The sequence below is a fragment of the Taeniopygia guttata genome, chromosome 1 (assembly GCF_048771995.1).
Source record: "Taeniopygia guttata chromosome 1, bTaeGut7.mat, whole genome shotgun sequence".
Lineage (NCBI taxonomy): Eukaryota > Metazoa > Chordata > Aves > Passeriformes > Estrildidae > Taeniopygia > Taeniopygia guttata.
Window position 1 is genome coordinate 16,641,724 of NC_133024.1, and position 23,283 is coordinate 16,665,006.

The window sequence follows — 23,283 nt, forward strand, 5'->3', positions numbered from 1 at the left end:
GAAAATGGGAGAGTTTCACTGGCATACATAAAAAAACTACTCAAACATGGAAAGGATAGCTCCTTTTTTTTTTTTTTTTTCCTTTACTCCAACCTGACAGTGAATTTCTCTGAGGGCTTCTAGATTTAGCCTCATGCACTCTTTTGCCCTGGATGCTCTGCTATGCCCAATGTCTCACATGAATTCAGGAGTTGTTTCAGATACAAGAAGAGGCTCTCTGAAAAAAAAATAAAATCTATGTACAAAAAGGGCAAAGCAGACTCCTTTAGCCTTTGACAGAGGGATGACAGCTCTTACACTGTCACATGAAGGACTGAGGGGTGCAGCCAGAGCAGAGATGCAGCAGCAGGTTTTCACTTTCTGCATTGCCAATTAATCTCTTTCACAGAGGCACAGCTCTCTCAGGGCTGACGCCGATGTGAATTTTGCAGGACTCCAGCTTAGCACCACTAATGAACAGCTCCTCTGCTGAGCCCCATGGTGATCAGCAGGGCAGCTCTGGCTGCAGGAGGTGATGCCAAGCCTTTAGGTGCTGTGATACCACAGCCTTGGCATCTCCAGAGCTCTGGCCCTGAGTCCAGGAGCCAAAATTTGAGAGCAGCAGCATCAGCAAATTTGCCTCGTTAGCCTGGTGCCAGAGCCAGGAGTGATAAAGCCCTGCCCAGCTGCCTGGCTCAGCACTCTGGTCCTGCTGAGCTTAGGCAAAGTGCTCCTGGCTTCTGGCTGAACACGTGTAGAGGAGTGTGTGGATGGCAGGAGGTGAGCAAACCTTACAGGGGATGGCAGGAGGTGAGCAAACCTTGCAGGGGATGGCAGGAGGTGAGCAAACCTTGCAGGGGATGGCAGGAGGTGAGCAAACCTTGCAGGGGATGGCAGGAGGTGAGCAAACCTTGCAGGGGATGGCAGGAGGTGAGCAAACCTTACAGGGGATGGCAGGAGGTGAGCAAACCTTGCCAGGAGTGGCACCTGCCCTCCCCAGTGTCAGAGGGCCAGGCTCGCTGGCAGCTGCTGTGTTTTCAGCCCTCAGGCTTTTCTAGGTAGAAAAATAGAAACAAACCCCGTGTGAGAACCTCAGCTTGCACTGCACTCTCTGCAGCAGGATCACCTGAAATTACCTACAGCTCTCTCCTAAAATTAGTTCCACTTGAGGCTGAGCAGGCTGACCCCAGCACACCTGAGGCCAGCCCAGTGCCATGTCTGAATGGCCCAACCCTCATCAAGCCATGGAAAGCACTCTGGACTACTCACCCACACCCTCCAAAATTATTCCCCAGGGCAGCAAGGCTTGAAAGTGGATTATTTTTTTGCTGTGTATTTATACCTGTGTTTATACGTGCTGTAAGGTGTAATATTTAGGATGTAACCTGTATGTTCAAAGCAAAACATAACATTTGTTGTGTTTACGTGGTAGCTTTCAGAAAAAGAAACAAGTGTCATTTCCCATTTGAACACATCAACAAATCAAAAATTCCAAGCACTTTTTCTGTGGCAGCAGGGGAAACAAAATCCTGGAACACCTTTCTTCTTACTTGCTTGCTGCTATTTGATGTATTTCTTTATTCAGCCCAAACTGTGACAAAAGCTTTCTGCTTGAGGTTATTAGACTACAGAAAACCTGTTAAAAAGTTATCAAGGCTTGCCATAAATAATGTCAAGGTAAAGTGAGTAAATGACACATCCACGGAGGCTGTCCTGATAGTTGCTTATAATCAGTATTTAAAAATTACACCAAATTTCTAATTTGAGCCTGAATTTCCTAAGTTCTCTGAAACTTCATCTTGAAATACCTCTGCTAAATTAGACAGCTTGTTAGGATCAGAGGAGAGATCCTCCACCAAGATGCCATTAGCTGCCATCTGTTGTGGAAGAGGCAGGTCAGGCATTTTCTCAGTGCTCTCCAGACCTGGGGAATGATGTCTGAAGCTGCCTGCCTGTGCCCAGACAGCTAAAAGCAGGCTAGGGGTTACTAACAGGCAACAAAGAAAGAAGATTTTGCGATGAACTGTGACATTTCACAGCAATGTACAAGACAATAATAGAAAGAAAGGATGAAAGGTGTTCTAGAAGTCTTTTTTTTTTTTTTTTCTGGGCAGAAAGAGATGAATTAATTTCATTTCACCTACAAATCTTTCCTGGGCTACAACTTGAGTCTGTTTTTGACCCTGTGCCAGTCCATTCTTCATGGCACCTTTCCAACTAATCTAGACCAAATATTCCATACTGAATGCCTGCATAGAGGAGACACAAATCTGGAACAGCCCTGAAGCCGTGAAAGGGAGACAAGTCTCCATCCCCTTTCCTGTTCAGCTAGAAGTACATTGCATTTTGGGGGAGAGGGGGAGAAGGCTTGAAAGTGTAAGCAAAATAAAGTAATGGAAAATATTTAATGAATTCCAGATGATTCACAAACTACTCGGCTCGAAATGCAGAGGGGAGCTGACAGAGAGAGAAGGAAATGCAAATTAGATAAGCAATAAAGCAGGAGAGCTGCAGAGCCCCAAATTCTCTTCAGATTTCTTAGAAGTCAGTGTTTAGATTTGGCTTTGAATTGACATAATGGGCACATTTTACTTGATGTCTTACTAGCAACCGAGCCAAATCACAGTGCACTTTAGTGCTCCAGTGTTCTAATAAGTATTTGCTTCAAAGCAGCAGTTCAGATCTCCCTGTGAATTTTGTCAAGTACACATCATATCAAAGGATAAGCATTTGTCAAAGCCTTTATTCAGCCACAAAGCAGGGGGAAGGTTTGTTTAAAGAATGTCAAGTTGCACCTGCTGGCTCACACAGGGAGGATGAAAGGCACGACTGGGAATGTCTGTCACTGTTGAATTTTTATTTTTCATTTCTTAAAGTATTTTTAACCGACGTGAAAAGACTTGTTGTATTACAAAAGCAGAATGTTGCCATAAGCTATTCAGAGCCTTTCAAATGAGAAGATAATGGATTTGTGGCTAATAAAGTGGTGCTTGTCTGTGAAGCAAAAGAGTGGAATTAGGTTGGCATGTTAACAAGATGTGCATGCTAAAGCAGCCTGAAGTATTGCACGGCCTTTGCTATGTCAGACTTTCAAGATATTAACCCCTAAATTTGCAGTAAATGTGAGATTGTTCCTTTGGCCTCATGAGCAGAGAATCAGGACCCACAGGCCTTGTGGGGTTTGGCTTCCCTCTGGATATTATGGGATGAGGAAGCTTTGATTCTGTCCTTCAGCTTTCCCCAGTGATTTCCCCAGCACAGGGAGCTGGGGCAGACAGAATTCCCTTTCCAGGGCAGGCTGGGGAGCACAGCTCTGGGGCAGAGCTTGGCTGAAACCTGCCCCTGGTACAAACAAATCCAAAGGCATGTATCATCAAACAATCCACAGCATCAGATGTCCACATCCTCTTAGCTTGTAATATAAGTTATGATCATGTGCACAGAATAAGACTAGTTTTTGTTCTATGAAACAATAGTTTCTAGAAAAAAAAAAAAAAAAAAGGAGAGGGAGACAACACATGCCTACATAAGGATAGATTCATGTTACCCTGAGTGTACTGCACAGACTCAGACTTTCTGTGCCTCTTTCCATGCTGCTGGCCAGGGAGAACCTCACCTCTGTTCCTGGGGCAGGGTGAGCTCTAAAAACAGTGAGGTGCTGAGATCCTTTTGCAGCTGAGCTCGGCTCCACGAAAAGGAGCCACATGAAGAAGGATTGCCTGCAAGGGGATGCAGACACTAGACCCATTTAATAAACCTCAGCTGTTATCACAGAAGCACATGGGCTGTCAGGGAGGAGAAAACAGGGCTGTCTTTGCTGCAGTCCCACAGCACTTTCTCCCCTTCTCTGCACAGCAAGGGATTACAGAGTGGAAAGTAACATTAGGCAGCACAACTCCAACCAGCCAGCCTGAGAACGAGGGACTCAGAAAACCAATTAGAGAGGCTCCTCTGGTTTTTGTCATCCACATTATTAACAACTGCCCTCAAAATTGTTTCCCAGGCTTTGCCTTTTGCTGTTCTGATGTTCATTTTCAAGCTGGTGCCTCTTCATCTACACGCTATGTTGGGAAAGTTCAAGTTGCTCCTGATTTGCGAACAACTCTTTAAAAGCTGCTGATTACTTCAGAGGTTTCCTGGCTTTCATGTTTTAGGGGAGCATTTATAGATGTGTCTCCTAAAACCAGCTGGCTGTAAGGAAAACAAGGTACCAAATCAGATAACGAGCCGGTTTTTGTGGGTTTTTTGTTTTGTTTGGTTTTATTTTTTTTGCTTTTTTTTGTTGTTGTTTTTGTTGGTTTTTGTTTGGTTTTGTTTGTTTGTTTTGTTTTTATTATTTTTTTTCTTTTCAGATGTTAAATCAGACTGCTTTGAGCAGCCCTCAGAGACCAGCTGTGCCCTGGAGACAGTTTGTAAAAAACCCAAAACCTCAGCAGAGAAGACAGGTAACACAGAGCTAGTGCTGGCAGCACACAGGGCATTTCTCTGTTAAGGTAGGAGTCCTCATTAGAACCTGGCTGGAACTGAGCCCTTGGATCAGCTACAGCAAAACTCTGCTGCATCCTGAGCCCAGACACAATGTTTAGACATGATCCAATTCCCAGCTCAGCCCAGCATTGTGCTCACTTGGAAGGGGATGGGACTCATCTCTGATTTGAGCCAGCCTGGTCGGAGGCTGTCCAAAGTTGCCATCTGCTGCCTGATGGAAGGAGTTTGCTGTTCTGCCTTGCTCTTCCAGAAGGCTGGAAGTACCAGCAGTTTCTGCAACCAGTAAAAAAAAAAAAAACCCTAAAATAAAAATCCCAAACCAAGCAGTTATACCTACATCTAGTTTATTTAGCCTTTTTTTTTTTTTTTTAACTTTTTCAGATTTATGAACAGGCTTAAGTATATCCCTCACACCTCCAAATCTTGGTCCCTCAAACCCCTTTCCAGCATGTTTACGTTTCTAATCATACATGGAAAATGTTACAGGATTCTCTCAGGAATTACTAATTTCATTCATCCAACTTTGAAAAAAGAAACATTACTGCAAAGAACTAGGCTGGAGGACTGTGTTCAGGAATTTTCTTAGCTAAAAGGGCTGTAGTCCTTTACAGGGTGGACAGTTCCTGCCTATTGCCTAAAATTCAGCACGGCATCCTGTGCAACAGCTTCTACAAGGCATCATCCTCCCCAGGCTTCCTCTACAGGATGAAAATGATTTTCCACCATCACAGCCCAAGAAATCCATGCCCAGAGGTACCAGGCTCAAGGGAACAGGGTGCAGGCTTCTAAGGGGAGAAAGGAAGGATGGTAAAGGTGGAAGGAAAAGAGAGGAATTTGGAAACAGCACAATATGCCAGAAACTGTGTGGCAGTTCTTGCCCTGCTGTTTCTGGATGCACTGAAAAGCAAGAAGCACAGAAAAAACTCCCCCAAAGCTGATTTTTTTAAAATTTTGATTTTGTTTTTTAAAGAACATTTAACCACATGTTTTTTTCTGTTTCTGATGAACTAAAGATGTTCTTAATTAAGTCCCTTTGATAGCAAATGCTGTGCATAAACTTTTCTATCTGTAACCTAAAATTCCTCTGGTTATAAGGCTTAAGAACTCATTGTGAGTTTCAGCCAAGACTCATCCCATGACTAAATCATGTTAAATTTCCTCTGCTGTATGGTTTGTTTTAAGCTGAGTATTTGTTCGGTGCTTTTAGCATCCACCAGACAGTTCCATCAAGCTGTGCCAGGGACACAGGGAAAAACCTAAAGGCAATGCCAAAAGTGCATAATACAGTAGTAAATTTAATTAAATAGATAGAAGTTTTTTTAGCACACTCACCAGAAGAATAGATACAATCCTAAAGGATTTTGGTTGGAAGGCACTTCAAAGATTTAGTTCCAGGGATGTTCCAGAGCCTCAACACCCTCACAGTAAAGAATTCCTTCCCATTAATTAATCTGCATTGATGGGGTGGGAAATCTGCACTGATTTTCATGATGGGAAAGTACAAACTGCTTCTGGCTTGCTTATCTCTTATCTCTAAGCTTGCCATCATCTGAATGCACTGCTTGAAGCTTTGAGGATTTTTGTGCCTTTTCCTCCCCACCTATTCTGGTTTTTTATCCATTGACAACACTTTAAGCTATTGTCTCTCCTATCCCAACAGTTCTGCAGGATTTTTCCAAAGAGGGATATTTCCCTCTAGCATCCCAGAAGTGCAAACCTCAGGTCCTGACACAGTTTAAAAGCCAGCAAAGTGCATCTGAAATCTATGAGGCAGCTTCTTCAGTGAAGAACATTCCATGGAAAACATCCCAGTCCTGTGACGCATCCACCTCCCTAAGGCATTCCCAGCTGTCAATGTGTGAATTACTCCACATTTCATATCTTCTAAAACCACTATATCTTCCTTCTCCTATCCATTGCTGGACTCAGGACCTCCAAGGCTCACCTAGTTTTGTGGATAAATTAGGGATACAATATAATGATGTTCCAGCATTTTTTTTTTAACATTTTATAAGCATTTATGAATTAAAAAAAAAATCTCATGATACCCTTTTAATCCTGTTTGCTTTTTTTTTTTTGAAATCTTGAACTAAATAAAAATATTTAGCTCAGTCTTTCACTCATCCAAGAATTTATTTCCTAATGATGACGGTGTAATTATATTTTAATTGGAACTCTTTCAAGGACCTATTTTATACTGAGCTCCTAGATAAAAAAAAGTTTTGCACATTTTTGACTCTTGCATGTGGCAAAGTCAGCCTTTAAATTTAGGGAGACCTCTCATGCACCCTTTTCTGGGTGTCTGGCAAACAAATCTCTCAAAGCAGGCAAAATTAGTATCTGGGGGCTTCAGCAAGGAAGCATGCAAGGTGAAAATGAAAAAGAAAATAAAATTGAAAGGGCCTGCCTCAGAAAAATATATCATGAACTGATCATGCTCTCTTAGATAGACCAAGGCAATTTCATTGTTATCGTTAAGAAGATCAATTCTGACAGGAAACAAATGTTTCCTTATGGTCTGGGCTAGTGGACCTATGTTGGGATTAAAAATGAAGAACTAGGAATTCTTTTTTTTCCCCTTTTTAATTGGGAGAGTTGTGAGCCAAGCTCACAATGCAATAAAAATGTAATTTTTGGCAAAACAGAGGAGGCATTGCTAAATTAATTTTTATGATGTACAAACCCTAGGGACAGCAGGGGGACCAAGCAAGGAGCACAAAACTGTTTGTTTGTTACTGTTGTACAGATTTCAGCATAAAATTAAGTCCCTCGGAGATTTACTGAGAAGCTGATGATTTTGTGAAGTTGTCATTCATCAAATAAAGAACATCTCTGTTTCTGTAGTAGCCACAGCCTGATTTCAATTATTTCCAGCACGTATGAAGAGCTCCCTTCTGAGAGTTGTTTGTTTTGCTGGCTTCCCAACAAGAAAACAACATAAATTCAATTTTTTAACTGAAAGGTGCACTATTATTCTGTTTTTAATTGGAAGAGTTCTCTTGGGGAGTGACTGTCAGAGGAGATTATGAGCAGTTTTTCAAGTCCAAGTGAAATTCGGGTGGTTAAGTGACAATTTAGAAATACAGTAGCACAACTGGTGGCTGTAATCTGCAAATACTTTCTGTGTCTGTAGGAATTTTTTGAGAGCAGAATTGAAAAAATCAAACAACCCCATAATACTATTGCCAAATATATATGTGAAAACATGAGAGATGCATTGCAATTATGAACTCTGAAGCTCATATTTTCTCTAATCATTTTCAGTGGCTTAATGGGGGACAAATGCTTCCTGACTATTTATCCTATTTGAGACTTACTGAAGATGACTTTGCTGCAGCAGTTTCTGCCAGCAACAAGCCCCATAATCATAAAAATCTCTACTAGGATAAATTACAGAAATTAATGTTAATCCTTTCATTGCAGAGTATTTCTTGTCTAGCTGTTCTTGAACATCTATTACACAAAAGCATGCATTTTTACATTTATAAATAACTATGTTTTCTATGTCCTTCTTAAGGACATAAAAACTTCTTCTGTCACTTTGGCTTTTAAAGAGAGTTGAAACTTCTACACTGATAACATTTTTTTTCAGTGGAAAACTTCTGGTCCAAGATCCTTTTGCTGCTACTGAAAGAGATTTCAACATTTTCCAAGTGCTACGAGCAGCTGTATCAGCCTTTCTGTTTCCTGGAACTCGGTGAGTGTGGACAGATTGAGGAATGCTTGGAAACTTGCTTGGTGATTTTTGACTTAGAAAGCTAATATTTGCCAGCTTGGGGGAAAAAAAAAAGAAAAAAAAAAAAAAAGAAAGAAAAGAAAAGGAAAAAAAAAGAATGGTGGAATATATATCACTTCTAATTTTTTGGAGGGATAATCCTAGAATTAACACTTTCAGCCTGTAGTAATTATTTAGTGTTTTATCAAAGCAGTGCTAGGTGTTCTGTCGTAGTGCAGATAGGAATTGTACATGCAGGCATGTAAAAAAAAAAAAAAAAAACCTAAAAACCAAACCTACCATTACAGCATTAAAACTAAAAGCAAAATATCTGAATTACAGCTGCCCTTTGAAATGTTGACTCACCCCCCGCCCCCCACCAATATTTGCATTATGATACAGTCTGTAATTATATACTCAATTTTCTCCCCTAATAGGGTACCACCCATATGATTGCACAGGCCAAAGGTGCCTTTGAGGATTGAATATTTGATATTTTCCTGTATCCTTGCTGTTTCAAACATAGCCCTGCATCACTTTCATTGCATGCAGTTTAAATTCTTCCTTCAGTCTATTTATATTAAAAAAAACCCTCTCTGTCCTTCATTAAAACCAATTAGAGATTAAAAGAGCAAGCCTATTGATCCAGACATTTATTTATTTTAGCAGTAATACATCTCTGCTTTGGTCTCAGTATTTCTGCTAGAAGATACTGCATAATTTCACTGCTTTTATAGCTTTCAGTCAAAATATAATTACGGACAGTATTTGTCTATTCCTTTTAGTGCATTGATCTTTCACCCTACAGAGGCTTTTCCCTCTTGGTTTTAAAGCAAATGAAATAATAGACAGCCAGAATAGCTCCTGTCAAAACAGCAAACAAGATTCATCCCCAAATTAATCCAGAGTTCATCTCTAATCTGCACGGTAATCCACTTTTCATCACTGCCTGTCATTATATCATCTGTTTATGGTTAATTTACATTAAAATCTTGCAATTCTCATATTATACATGCCTCTTCCAATTTCTTACTCATTTTCATGACTGAAATGTGTGAATATCAAGCTGATGCACTGTGCTAGACAAAGGATGTATGTCTGTATGAATTTATCAGAGTGACTAATCTCATTTGATCCACAGCTGTGCTATAACAAAAGACATTTTCTATTTATTTCAATGTGTTTCATGCTTACTTCAATATTTTCTTTTTGATCCTTCAGTGGTATCAATATATATAAATAGATTTTTTTTTATTTTAAAAAGCTTTAAAATAGCTTTTTTATATTTTGGGAGTGGGGGAAAGTCAAGACAAAATGTTGTGGGTTTTTTGTTTTCTTTTGGGATTTTCTTAAAAACAACACCCATACTGACATTGGAGCTCAAAAGTTATCTCCTCTTACTTCATTATTTATGTAGCTGAAAAGTCTTTGCTTGCCTGTTTTAAGACACAAATTCTGAGTTAGACTTCAGCAACTCTTTCTTTACACATATTGATTTTGGATATAAGATTATGGAGATAAAATTCTTCTTGAAGCCCCACAGTCCCACGTGGATCACAGCTCTGGGATAATTAGAGACATTCTGGCTCATCCAATATCAGAATGTCAAATATTAATCCAAACTTCACATCATTTAAAGTTCAAAGTTTGCCTTTTTCAAAAGGGTACTCTGCTATTTATTAGCTTCTGAAATTTCAGCTAAGCAAGAGTTGACCATCCATCACTTAATCCAAAGTTACTTTATACACCCAACTCTTTTATGAGCCTCAATACTGTATGGCAAAGCACTATGAAGTTTACAGGCAAAAGAGCTTTTTTCAGACCCCCATGACATCAAGATGATCCCCATTTTTAAACTAAAGATACCATTCTTTCCTAAGAGCACTTCATATCCTGCTCTTAACGCACTTCTACAGTTTAATTCCACCTACAGGCAAACAAGAAAGCATGAGGAGCTGAGCAAATTTTCTTTGTGGGGACAAGTTTTGAAAACTACAAACAGGTTTCTCAAAGGAGTACCAGAGATTGTTACACAGAGATTTACTCCAGGAGAGCCACCTTAAGAAGAGAATTGCAAAAGACCAGTATAATTTGAGTACAACACATATTCTTCTATTGAAAAAATTATTCCTCCAATCTTTCTGTTGTTCCACAGCTGTCATGGTCAGGCACGTTCCTGTAGAGGGAAGCAGCTCCTCAGGTATCCAGGAACAGCCTCCAGAAGGGTTTGGAACAGGACCCCATTCCTAAATTTAATTTTTCACTCAGATTTTATCTGGTGCTGGATATGATGTGATTTTTGCATTCTGAAGATCAGATTGTTTGAAATACTGCAGTGAACTTGCCTGTCTCCCTTCTCAGGATACAGACACAGTAAAAAAAAACCAAAAAAACCTTCTATAAAAACCCTATGGTTTGATTCTGGCAGGATGTTTTCCCCACCTTGAAAATCTGTGTGTCATCCAGATTCAGTGATTAATGGCATAAAATAAATGTGTGGAGTATTAAATAACTCAGCAGACCATAACATGGCTGGACAAATGGGATACTGTTTTCCCTCTCCAAGAGGGAATTATTACTCCCTCTAATCTGCAAGCTGGTATAAGAAAACAAGTATGTATTAGGGAGGAGGAGTAGATTTGCTGTCAGAGGAATCTGTAATGCCAGGGGACATGGAAAATAACACTCTTCACACTTTGGGGCATAACTTGGGCCAATATATTAGCAGTAAAAGGATAAACAACAAGCCATACATGGAAAAGTGTGAGAAACTCCAGTGGACCAAGTGTCTTCTGGCTCAGGACTCTGGAAACGAGTTTGGCTCCCTCTCTGTGATCCTTGCAGGACAGGAGGGATCCAGAAGAGACTTCACGACTAACACACACAATTTCCACAAGGGCTTCAGTGCACAGCCAGCATTTTATGTAAGCAAGTGAAGATATCCCCAAGAATCTGATAAACATTTGCAGAGTTGGTGACTGTGTGTCCTGTCACTTCATTATTATCAGCCATACTCAGTGTATGGCTAAAAAGAGCCAATTATTGCTCCCATTCCTGACTTGTAACTTAGATTTAGCAGTAGCTGAGAAGCTTGGAGCGGCTGTATCTGTGAACTTCAGACCACACTTATCTAAAACCACAAGAAGAACTCAAGTCACGTCTGCTGCATCTCGTTCTCACGTTTCTGACAGTTGGGTTAAGGATAACTGAAGCTAATAACAAATAAATAAAAACTGCAAAAACAACCCCCCTCAAACCAAACAAGCATGAAGACATCCCAGTAGGCCTTTATACTACAAACAGAAGGAGTGATCAGAGCGCACCTTCAGAATGAAAACTGAAAAGTTGCTTACCAGAGGCTGAGCACAAAAAAAACCTTCTCATCATTTCATCTCATTTGCCCTTCCATTAAACTCCCAAGGTATGTTTTCCCCAGTGAAATCTAGGAAGGAATAAAATCTCAAGAATGACCTCGATGCTGACTCTTAGAGCAAAATAAACTATTTAGCTTCACATGCACACACATACATATACATATTTTCATATGTACATATTTTATGTCACTCTCTTTCTCCGGCACCTTTACTTTTTCCTGGCATTTAATTAATGGCACGTCTCTGATGTCAAAACAAACATAAAATATAGCTGCATGTAGGGAATGCAAACCCTAATTAAGATAAAATTTTGGATATAACATAAGACAAGCTTTACATTTTTACTGGGAGAATACTACGGTTTATAAAATATTCCCAGATGTGCCTTTGAATCTCTAAATATCTGTCTTGAAAAACTGCAGCTTAAATTAAAAACTGCAGCAGTCATCTTCTGTGCAGGAAGTTTCCCTCTTGGAATCTTAGACAATATTTACCACTGGCCTGATTCCACTGACTTTGGTGAAGCTCAGAGTGAGGTGGAGCAAACCATCTTGAAAGCATTAAAGTTGTGGGAAATAAATTCAGACATAATTAATTTTGCTTTTAATTTACATTGAGGAACAGTGATCTTAATTCTGGACATCTTGAATCTACCCCAGGAAACTTCAGAGATAAGAAATTGGAAGCAATAAAAAAAAAGTCACCATTTATTTATGGTCAGATTCCAAAACCTTAGTATTCAATCAACTTTTTCCCTCACAGTTCAGTAGGACTATTTGTCAAGTAAAATGTTACTTAGCATGAGTAGATCAAAGGCTATTCTGTGTCATTTCACCATGAAAATAATACTTATAAATACACATAGAAAGGATTTTGGAAATATTGCTAGTTACTTGTATACAAGTGGTTGCAAGCATTAGGTAGAAAGCAAATTTGGTAAAAAGCACTAGGTAAAAAGCAAACATTTAGGTAAAAAGCAAACCTGACCCTCCTACCCCCAGTAAAACCATGGAAATGGACATCTGAACTTTGCTCAAGACTCCAGAATAAATCCCTTCTTTTTCCCCTAATGTGACAAAACCTTTTATTTAGACTCCCAGTATTTGTTGCCATAATGCTCTGGCAAGTTTGAAGGTCTGCAGGGTTGTCTGCAAAGATCCCTTATCACTTATTAAAAAGCACCTGTGTGGGCACTCCCGGTAAAATGCCTTCTAATGGAAACCACTCGTGCTAAGCACACTGTGCATCCCAAAGGGGGAGTAATTAAAACCAGTTACTCTCCAGAAAACAATGGGAAAACGTTAAGGCAGAGCATCCTGAAAGACAGCATGCAGCCTTTGTTTCCATTTAGCCACACGGGTACAAAGAGTGCCTCCTTCCACGTGCCAAGAACACCTTCCCAATGCTAAAAAAGTCCTGATCCAAAGGTGAAAGGTACAAAAAGGACACCACAGGCATTTGCACCCTCTGTATGAACTAAGTGGACTTCAAACATTATCCCAAGACAAAAGCAGCATAACTCTGCCTTTCTGTTTAAATTTTTGTGCTCAAATGTCAAGTGGGAAACATATTGAAATTTATTATTGTCTCCTTCACTTACCCTCCAGGGGGAAAAGCCAAAAGCTCCATGGGGACAGGACAGTGGCATCAGCAAACTCAGCCTGAGCCCTCCCCACACACTTCAGGACACCCTGAATCCAGCAACCCAGTGCCCAGGGGAGCCAAATAATTTGACTCGTGCCCTATGCTCTGCTTGTGAAAATAACTCATGCAAAGCTCTGTTTCTCATCAAACCCAACAGGAAATTTTCCAAGTCTTCAAAGAGATCTTGGTTCTGATGGGAACCCTTGTTAGAAACAAGGGTTTAAGAGCAAGGCATGTGATATTCTGCTGTGTGTCCTAGCCAGGCTTTGTGTAAGCCTGCCCTTTTGCTTCATATTTTGTAATTGGAAATACAAATCTGGTTTTCCCCATTGCTGCACACCGCGGTATGGCAACTGCATCACATTAAAAGCAACTAAGCTAAAGGAACCTCTTTGTCCCATCTTGTACACACAGACTTCTCTAATCTGGAAAAGCAGAGAAAAATACACTTCTTGTATTATCCTGAGCTGTTGCTGCTTGCCTTGGTCAGAGTAAAGCACAGATTTGTTTCAGCCTTGTGCTCACCTTGCCTTTCATGCACACTGTGGAGGAGTGATTCCCGGTATCCTGAGAGTTTCCTGGGATTTTTAAGCATCTGTAAATCACATGAACAATGATAGAGAGCGAAGAGAAATTAAAATCTGAATCTACTGGGCTTTTCCAACATTGAACGTTTGGCTTTGTGTAATTGATAACATGGGAAATTCTAGAAATTAATGGAGGAAATACAATTTGCAGTTAGGAAAGATTTAATGCTCATGATCAAGATTGCCTAAGGATATAGGTTAGTTTTGGGTCAGGATCATCAGCACTAGATCTGAATGCTATTGTCACACAGACAGTAACCTAAAAAAGGATAATTCTGACGAGATCAGGCCATACAGATGGAATTTGATGATCTTAATCTGAATAAACTTGTTGTAAACTGAGATCCTTTCATAAGGCTTTTAGCAAACACAGATGGAATATAACATTTTGATTTTAAAGTCAAAAACTATTATAAACAGACTTAACTCTTAGCTTCACTGTATTAAAGAAGAAAAAAGTTTGATTTCAGATTCTGGTTTTGATCCATCAACCAAGTGATGTTAATCAAAGTCCGTGGAATAGTTCTTTTTCCAAGATTCAGTTTTTCAGCCTGCTTTGTTGAATTTAAAAACATACTGGAAGACTGCAGGAGAAAAATATTTACCAACCCAAATTGACTCTTGACAGCAATATTTTATGCCAGCTGTACAGAAAAGAAGTACTAACTCTGTGCTGAATAACCTCCTGTTCAAAACTATTCTGAATTGAACTGGGAAAATAAACCAGTAGGGAATTTTCTAACTATTGCTCTTCTACAAATTCAAAGATTAATGTCAGACTTCAAATTATTTTTTCACTCATTCCTCCTTGAATTATTACCAAAGACACTTGAGAATAAATCCAACAGCTACTTCTGTAATCTTCACATAATTGAACTTCTCAAAGGAACAGGAAAAACTCTTCCCACGAACTAGAGATGATTACAAGCATTGCTTTAGAGAGACCAACCTTCTCCTCCTCTGGCCCTCAAAGAGCTGTGGCTAACTTCTGTGATAGCAAGACAGTCCTTTGTAGAGGGTCAATCAAATTTAAGATGTTTAAAGAGCTATTTTTTCCACCAGATCCCCGAGTATTTAAGTTCCCAGTGCAGTGTCTACAACCTCTCAAATCAGTGCTGTTCTTCATGCCCATGACCTGCCTGCTGGCTGCTATGGAAAACAGAACCTTCACTAGAAATTCTGTGGATATTCTGTCTCAGATGACACAGCTAAGCTCATACAGCACAGGAAATAATTGCCAGGGTGTTACGGCCCAGTGATTGTAATTACTGTCTGTGTAAGGGTCAGTCAACACATGCAACCTGAATCAAATCACAGACTGCCGGTATCCATATTGTAAATGAAAAACTGTAAGATTTCAGCTGAATCTATCTCTATTTTTCACTATGAAATAGATTTGCAGGGGGAAAAAAAAGCAATTTTTTTCAATGGTCAAAATAAGAGACTAATGACCATATTGTCTGGCTGGGGCTGTAGAAGAACAACACCTTCATTCTCTTTTTGTTTAGAGATAAAACTAGAAGTTATTTTCTATGTGAAATTCACAATCATCAATAATACTTAGGACTCATCACTGGCCCCAAGACCATAAACACGTTTGACCATTGGCTAAGAAAAGAAACATTTAAACCAGACTTTTTTATTTATTCCTGGATCTCTATTTTGTTCAATTGTCTGGGAATTCATTAATTAAAATAAGGGCTATATTTGCCTATAAGCAAGTACAGGACAGTTTCCTCCAGAAGAAATAATAGACTGACATGCACATTACCATTTTTAAGTATCACCTGTGGAGGTGTAACTATTGGAGTAGACAGCTGGGGAAACTGGCTGAGAAAATCAAAAGTAGTAGAGACAAAAGGTTAAGTAAAATGTTTTGGATGAGGACAACAGGATCAGAACATGCTATAAAGAACATTTCTATGTCTTCTCTGGATTTTTCAAGGAGACTTCTCCATCCTCTTAACCCTGCAAATTATTTCTCCACAATCAGAACTGGAAAGAAAATAAATTGCTTTTCCATTGGTGAGCTCTGCCAGGTTTTCCTGTGAAGGCATCAGAGTGTATGAGGAGAAGAGATGTAGCACAGAAACCCATCTTGCCTGTCACAATGATCATCAATGAATGTTTAAGGGAAATATTGAATAATCAAAGCAAATGTAGTGCTCCTTTTCTCATCCCCGAGGAGCAGATTAGGAATTCCTCTCAATGACCTGGTTGTGTTTAGTATCTCATGACTCCTTTGTGGGTTTGCCTAATCCTTTTTTGATCTTATTTATGTTGTTGGTCTCCAAAACATCCTGATAAGATGAAGTGAATTTCCACTCAGCAATGTTACTTATGTTTAGTGACACTGGAGGTATCCAGTGCTATCCAAAGCACTCTACTCCCATAATTTAGTATATGTCCCAATATTCAACTCCTAATCCTCATCAGAAAAAAAAAAAATTGATAATATATCAAAAATATGGACTATAGGAAAAGTAAAAACTCAAGAAACAAGAGCAATATTCTTTAAAAAGTTGTATTAAGAAGAAAGCTATGAACTGCAGAGCTGATCTCATGTCAGTCTGAATATCAGTCCAAATTTTACCTCAAATAAAAACTTCCCTTCTGCTGCTATTGCTCATTCACATGTGATTCTTTGTGATCACTTCACTCCATATTTCAGGATAAAGTTTGCAATTAATACAAATCCATCCTCCGATCCCAAGCAAAGAGCAAATGTATGCATAAAAATGGGCTAGGAAAAATGACTAGGACAATAAAAATCTGTAACAGAATTTTACTTTGCTCACGCTTGAGTGTTTTACTGGATGAAGCAAGATTGCTCAACAGCTTGTTGAATTAATTTTTAAGTAGTACCATAGGGAACACTGAAATAAATGCCTCAGCGCTTTGCTAACCAGATTATGAGATGGAACACGTGCTTAAGTGGCTTGGTGAATCAAAAATAAGAATTATATTCTTGCTTTGTTTTCCACAGGGCACTTTCTCCCTGTAAAATTAGGTATTAACAGTTGGCTGCTTTCTAAATACATCAAGGACTTGAAGAGTTTGTGGAAGTACATCCAGAAATTAAAACTTTGTCACTGACTGCTCCTTCTACTTTTGACTCAGTATCTACATATTTATATAAAACAAAACCTGATCTTTTTATGCTTTGCTTGGACAGCTTCATTGTCATCTTTGGGTTAAAATAACCTCATCACATTGGGAGCAAAATAATCTGAAATATGACAGCATAGCTTTTTGCCATCTTTTTCTATCACATTTGTCTTCTCTACCAGCTTGCTAATTTATATGTTCAATGATCTTTATATTACCAAAAAATGCTCAGTTTATTATTTATTACACATGTTGATTTGGATATGGTTCTACAAATGTCAGACTGATAGAATAAAAATCACTTCAGCAAGGCCTTTTGGTGTTCTCAGGTTGCAAAACTAAATTGGGAGAAAGAATTTAAGGTTACTATTTGCATTTAAATAAGATTTGATGCATGGAGGTTAGAAGCAGAGAATTTTGCCCCTCACATCCAATTGTAAAGTCCTGTGGAAAAATATGGGATTTGGAGTAGACAGCACCAAAATTTTAGCAAATAACACTTACAAACAGTTAACACATGTAAGAGTTAGCTGTGGAGTTGGCTTTCTTTGTTTTATTCTCCACTTTCCTGGGAAAACCTCTGTTTTGAAATCTAACTAGCAAGTTTGAGAGTAATAATCAAGATTGAGCTGCTTTGTCTCTCTGGCTGGTGGCTCTTGGCCACCTCCAATGCCAACTAGGGAACTCAACTGAGCACAGAAAGACCAATTTTTATCTTTGTGCCCTTTCCCCTCTTCAGTATAATAAAGCTGTTCTGATCCTGATGGTGTTTTCCTTTTAAAATTTTTGATGGTTTTCAAGAAATGGAGTTGGCTTTCTTTAGATCTGACCTCAATTGCCCAATTGTTTTATTGGCTGCAAAACATAAATTGTTTAATAACAAAACATTCTGGTTTTCCTTTAATGTGTTTGAATAAATGTTTCTCTGCACAGCACGCCATGGTCTTTTTAGTCTCTTATCTACAATCTGCCTTCTCCATAAAATCCTTAGTATGAACTTGTTGTTCAGGACTGTTTTCTTCATGATGTTCCCTTTCTTGCCTATTTTCAGGAAGCAAGAGTGCATCTGTCAGATGGCCTTTGTCAAGGGGAGGACAGAGATGATGTTCCTTTTGCTTTCCATTTCACAGTGTCCCATATTTGTTGTCTATTGAGGAAATGCACCAGTCACTTCCCATCAACAAGCAACACAAACAGATCTATTCCCCAGAAAGAGACTGCAGTTGCTGAAATCCGGTATCTTTGACTACTTTGGATCAAAGGCAATCAGTGTCTATTGTATATGTTGGCTCCAAAATAAAGACTTCCAAAAACTGCAAAAATAACAAACAGAAAGCCCCCAAAAAAATGAACAGACCTCCCTCCCTGAGCAAACAAGTGTAGTGAGACTCAGCTTCTTAGGAGAAGCAGTTTGTGAATCCAGTGCTCTGGTGTTACAGGGAATTTGAATTGCTGTGTTAATATTCATGCTCTTTGGCAGCTCTGCTACCCAGGAATATGACAACTGTCAGAGCCTGGGATGTCACTCACTCACTGCTGTCACAAATCTGCCTCCAAACAAAGCCACCATATGTTTATGCAAAGAGACAAGTTACTCTCTCTTGGCTCCAGTGCATGAGGATGAAATATAGAACATTCATCAAACAAGTGTAACATAAAGCCTGGCCCTTCCTCCCTTCTTCCTCTATTAAATTAACTTCTTTTTAGAAGATTAATATTTTCATCCATTTTACAACATGTCATAAAATATGGAGTAGTATGAATTTCTAGGGAAACAAAGATCATGGGTCATGGCATGCAACAATTATTCAGAAGACAAGAAGGAAGAACAGATAGCACACGATCTGGAGTGCTCTGAAGCATCTGGAATTCCATCTTGCAAATACAATGCCTGAGCTCCCTTTTACATGGAATTTAGGTGCCTGATTGACATTTTATTTAAACAGTCATTTGAGCTACTTCCACTCAGCAACTCCAATCTTACTAAAAGGAGGCACAAAAATAATGCAGCTGAATAAAAAAAACCTCATCTGATTTTTATTATTTATGAAAAATTATTTTCTATTACTTTCTTTGCTTTAATGCTAATCATAAACATGTATATATATGTTCAGAACAGGCTTGCATTGCTTTGTTCCAGCTACTTGTTTCCATCAATCCCCAGGAACTAACACAATAATAATACGCTGTCCAAAATGATTTATGATCTCACTCTGCTTATGCAAATGCCTAACTTTCAAATGTGAATCAGACTACTGTGGTAATGTGTCAAACAACTTGCAAAGTATTTAAACAGCTGACTACACCTGTTTCCACTTTATAAATGCTTTCAAGTTTGGGCTGCTTTGATTCAAAGCAATATGTTGAGCTTCGAGCATTGCTATTCAATATGAAAATTAAAGTTGCCTTCTCCTGGGTATAACGACATGTTGAGGTCTAACAGCACACAGAGCTATTACAATGCTGAGGCTCCACTGTCTCAGCCTCTCTGGGTGGTTCTGGGCAGAGCTGTGCTGTTCCTGTGCACGAGCACCCTGCTGCATATGTGCAAAATTAGCTCCAGGCTGGGATGGACCTGTTGGCCTGACTTGCCAGGCAGCTGGCAGTGAGCTTGGAATTTTACAGAATTAGAGTGGCATTGAGGGCCGTCTCAGTTCCCAGTTTGGCTGAATTGCAGTACTTTGATAACTAATTTGATAACTGAAGCTAGTGCCCAACATAGGAGCCATAAGTTGTTATTACAGTAGATGAGAGAGGGAAGGGGTGAAAGCCAATGTTGAGCTGCACAGATCCCTGCCATGGCCTTGGCTCCTGCTGCATCCCTCACTCCCTAAATTGTCTGGGGCTTCTCTCTTGTGCAGAGAAGGGACAGAACCCACACAGACAGTCCCATTCAGGTGAGGGCCCCAGCTGGCCCTACAAACCACCCACGTGAAGGTGCTTAAGAAACAACCACCATGCAAATCTCCACAACTGTATCCTCTCAGAAGGGGAAATCGGGTAAATCTCATGCTGCACATAACCTTAGGCTCAGCTTTAATGGCCAGACATAAACAGGAGGGATTTATCCCTGCCCTGTACCATACTGTCTCTGCACTTGGCTCTGGGAGGTCCTGCATGCCTCCCCATTGTTCAGGCAAAAAGGGTGTGGCTTCCAAAGCCAACTTTAGTCATACTTAATCCCAAAGATGTGAGCAGAACTAGGAAAATACCTTTTAATTAGACAAGTTGTGGCAGCTGCTTTGTCACCCATCACCTTGGCTAAAAATGCTTCCATGTCCAACATTATTTGAAAGCTCTGCCCCCCGCCTCCCTTTCTGGTGGGCAAAAATTAGAATAAGGCTTTTTGAAATATTACAATTTTAGCTTTCATGTTCAAATGCAGTCCAAAAGAGTCACAGGAAGGCAAGAAAATAAGTATCAATATTTTCCAGGACATTAAAAAAATCTAGTGCTTAAACATCATGGATGATTTTGAAACACCTGTCAGTGCTGGGGTTAGTTGGGTCATCTATGGAAGTTTACATCAGTTGTTTTCCAAAAAGGCTGAGCTAAATGAATATGTTTATCTTGAAGAACAATCAGAACTGTAACTGTGTTCTATACTTTACAAAAGCCTTTTTAATTAGAAAAATACCTTCCTCAAGACAGATTAAGCACAGCAAGAACTTTGACGAGGGTAGAAAATACCACAAGACAATCTGATGCAAAAGATAAAAAATATACAATATAACAAATGGTTAAGAATTCCATTTTGATTCATGTTTAGTATTTTCAGGTTTTCCTGGACTATTATCTTGTTGCTTGTTTGATAACACCTGGGCTATTGTTTGGACAAAACGGGTAACCCTGCCATTGGTGGAAAAGCTTATTGTATTATATTACATGAGGTAATAAAAAAAAGAACATAAAAAACAAAAACCAAGATAAAACTCCGGTGGGAACTAGAGTGGCCCAGCAAAGTTTGAAATTATTAATTTCTTTTTTTTTTTTTCCCTGTTGGGTTTGGTCTACAACGTTATTGCATATTCCGTCATTCAACATCAGCATCTTCTGGAGACATTATCCATTTTCCTTCCAGCTGCCTCTGGGATTCCAGCTCATTGTCTGGGAGCTGGAGCCTGCTGTACTTACCCTGAGCACCAGATCCCCTCCAGAGCAGCCAGGAAAGGGAGCTCAGCACCACCAACCTCCCCAGTCTGGCCAGCAAACCCCAGTGAGCAGACTTTATATAAGAGAGGGGAGTGACAAACCCAAACGTCTGACTCAAGCAGCTTTGGCAGGCCAAGGGGATGTAATCCTTCCAACCTTATTTCTTGGAGGCTGCCTCTGGGGGTCCAGTGGTTCCAAGAGAAACACTTGATCCAAGGCAAAGGATTTCCACATAAACAGTCGGGGCAAGCACACACTCGTTTCTCCTTAGTGATTTGGAGTTTTGTCTCATGGCCTTTTGGTGAGCCCCATGACTCTGAGTGACCTCACTCCCCCCTCACTCACTCCTGGGTGAAATGCTCCCTCGTTACAGAAAGTCTTCCAGTGATTTTTAAGAGCCTCGAGGACTGGAAATGATCCCTGAGTAATCCCACCCCTCTGGAATACAAAGCACACCGTTCCACGCAGCAGTTTCTGCTCACAGTCCATAAACTCACAATTGAATTAGGAGCTGTTCTTCCCCCGTTCTCTCAGGGGACACCCAAACATGGTCTAAAATACTCCCAAAAATATACATTTCACCACTGCTTATTCATCACCAGGGTGATTTTTTTTTTTTTTTTAGTGTTGTAAGGGGACTCCTTATCTTCCAGCCCTGCTTCAGAAAACTGAGGTGAGCTCTGGTGAGGACACAGCACTGGCAAAAAAGGATTCTACCAATCCTCCATGTGAATAAAAACTTCATCTCTCTGCTCCATAATAAACAGAGAGCAAAACTGGTCCTTATTTAAGTAATACAACACAGAAAATGATGCTCTAAAGCCTCTCTGTTTCCATCTCTGATTTAACAACTGCTATAACCATTATGATGGACATAAAAATTAGTGAAATAAATAGTAGGAATCCTTACTTTACCACAATTTAGTCACAGAGCTCAAAGGGTAGAAAAAGAAAGAAGAAAAAAGAAATATCATGGATGTGATATAGCCTTGAATTGATAATCAAATCCAGAGACAGTCCCCAAGACCTCTAACAAGGGATACATTATATATATTATTATACATTAATGTACTTTCTAAGGAGAAACAGTTAATGGTTTCCTAAAGCTGGAATTTAGATGGCTTTAGCCTTTATCACAAGACAATTTAAATTGTAAACCAGGTTTTTCTTGGCATTATAAATATCTGCCAATCATCCTTTGATTATTCATAGTGAGACCTGAGCAGATTAGTGGAAGGAATAGCGTTCTTCAATATATGGAATTAATTGCTTCTCACATTGTTCTCCACAAGTTTATGGTTAATTTGCTGCACCACCTGCTCCCTCTTGTACCTAATTTTCCCTCTTGCACTTACCATTTCCTCGTGCATGGCTGGGAAGGGAGAATACAAAAGGGGAATCAGAGCCTGGGATTTTGCTTGAGAGTCTTTAATCAGGTTCTAACAGATCTAGGTGGGCATGGAGTTATGTTATTGCAGAGTTCTCCTCCATGCTAACAGAAATATCTGTTATAAAGTGAATTTACTTCAGCACCTGGCTTTGCTCTAAATCAAACCTTAACAATCCTTTCCTATAAATCACTTACTACAGGCAGCTGGAAGAAATGCAGAATGGTAAATTAATTTCTTGTTAAACAAGAAATCCCCACAAAATGCTTTTTTGTACTGCATAAGTACATAAGTCCCTCCATCTTACCCAAGCCTGTGTGATTTGATTCATATTTTAGGTATAAATCACACATTCACACACAACAAATACACCCACTTGATAGTTCCTTTCAGATTGAAAAGATTGGTTGTCAGTTGTTTAAAAACTCTCTCCTCCATATTTCTGTGGAAGAAAAAAGGTTTACAGACACTTGTCAAAACTGATTAGAGCTGAATGGGAACATTTTAATTCTTGGAGTTAGATAGGAACATCCCTTTCTATGTAGGAGTCAATGTTGAATTCAGGGAATGATATCCACCCACCTGCTGTCAGTGCCTAATTTCCTCTGTTGCATCCTCATTTTACTGTGGAAAACTGACTGAACACAGAAGTTATTCACCAATTGCTTGCTATTCAGTGAATTAACTGAATTAAGTTATTGAACAGCCCACGTAACCAGCAATTTCATAACACATTGAAAGCCATTCAAGTTAAGCTCTAAATTCAAAACATTTGGTATTTTCAAATAATAATATCCTATTTATTTACCATTTCTTTGAGACTGCCCTATTTGCGTTATGTTGCTTTT

At 39.5% G+C, this 23,283-nt stretch overlaps 1 long non-coding RNA gene across 1 annotated transcript in view; it reads right to left on the reverse strand.

Moving 5' to 3' along the window:
* The window catches only part of LOC140682298 (uncharacterized), a 57,594-nt gene extending 51,139 nt beyond the window's left edge, over positions 1 to 6,455 (reverse strand). Inside the window, exon 1 of the long non-coding RNA XR_012053836.1 lies at positions 5,800 to 6,455. This is a non-coding gene — a long non-coding RNA (uncharacterized lncRNA). The remainder of the gene's footprint in view (positions 1 to 5,799) is intronic.
* Positions 6,456 to 23,283: the final 16,828 nt, after the last annotated feature.